An 806-nucleotide genomic window follows, 5' to 3' on the forward strand; every position below is an offset into this window, starting at 1 on the left:
GGAGTTCCGTAGTCGACCTCTCAGCCCTGATCAAGTTTGTCGAACAAACTTCGTCCAGCGTGGAACAGCAGAATCGATCAGACTGGTAACGAGGCGACAGGACTCCTTAGGCCCTGGATCGGAAGGACGGGTACTTTCAGTGTCCATTCCATCCATCTTCCAGGAAGCTCGTGGAATTCAGCCTGAACTACAGGTATTTCTGCTTAAGATCCAGTGTGGCGATCCCGCCGTGGCATCTCAGGTTTTTTTCCCCAGAGAACTCTCCCTGCCTTTCCTCATGGCCGCTCAGGTGCAGGCTTCCGCTTCCTTCGCCTTTTGGAGGTCTGGTCAACTCCGGTAGGCTTGGGTTCGACCTTCTTCAGCGCCGGGACAAGCTTCCGGATGCTTACCATGAGTGGGGGTTCATGGTATTTTGCTAGGAGCCTTTTCTTCTTCTGCCTCAACAACTGGAGTATCTAGCCATGATATTGAGTCAACGGCCTTACCACGTTGGAAACCCCGCTTCTCGTCCGTCCAGCGAGGTTAAGCAACGTCGGTTCTGGTCGGTACTTGGATGGGTGACCGCCTGGGGACGCCAGATTCTGTTGCCACCTCCTCCGAGCCTTTCAGTTGACTGTGGCAAGGCTGAGGGGAGTCGCAGTACCTGTTCTCAGTCAAGCAGAGCTTTCAGCCCTACCTTGGAACGTTTCCTAGTTCTATTTTCCTCATTGACCCGTCTAAAGTTCCGAACGGTCGCCTCAGGATAAATTCCCTGTGGGGCGGCCCAAGTTCCGGTGGTTTCAAAGCAACGATTAACCAGACTTTCT

General features: G+C 53.6%; 1 pseudogene; it reads left to right on the forward strand.

The window, feature by feature from the left end:
• The first annotated feature begins 471 nt into the window (after positions 1-471).
• On the forward strand, positions 472-590 carry LOC137659289 (5S ribosomal RNA; annotated as a pseudogene).
• Positions 591-806: the final 216 nt, after the last annotated feature.

This window comes from Palaemon carinicauda, chromosome 1 (assembly GCF_036898095.1).
Source record: "Palaemon carinicauda isolate YSFRI2023 chromosome 1, ASM3689809v2, whole genome shotgun sequence".
Taxonomy (NCBI): domain Eukaryota; kingdom Metazoa; phylum Arthropoda; class Malacostraca; order Decapoda; family Palaemonidae; genus Palaemon; species Palaemon carinicauda.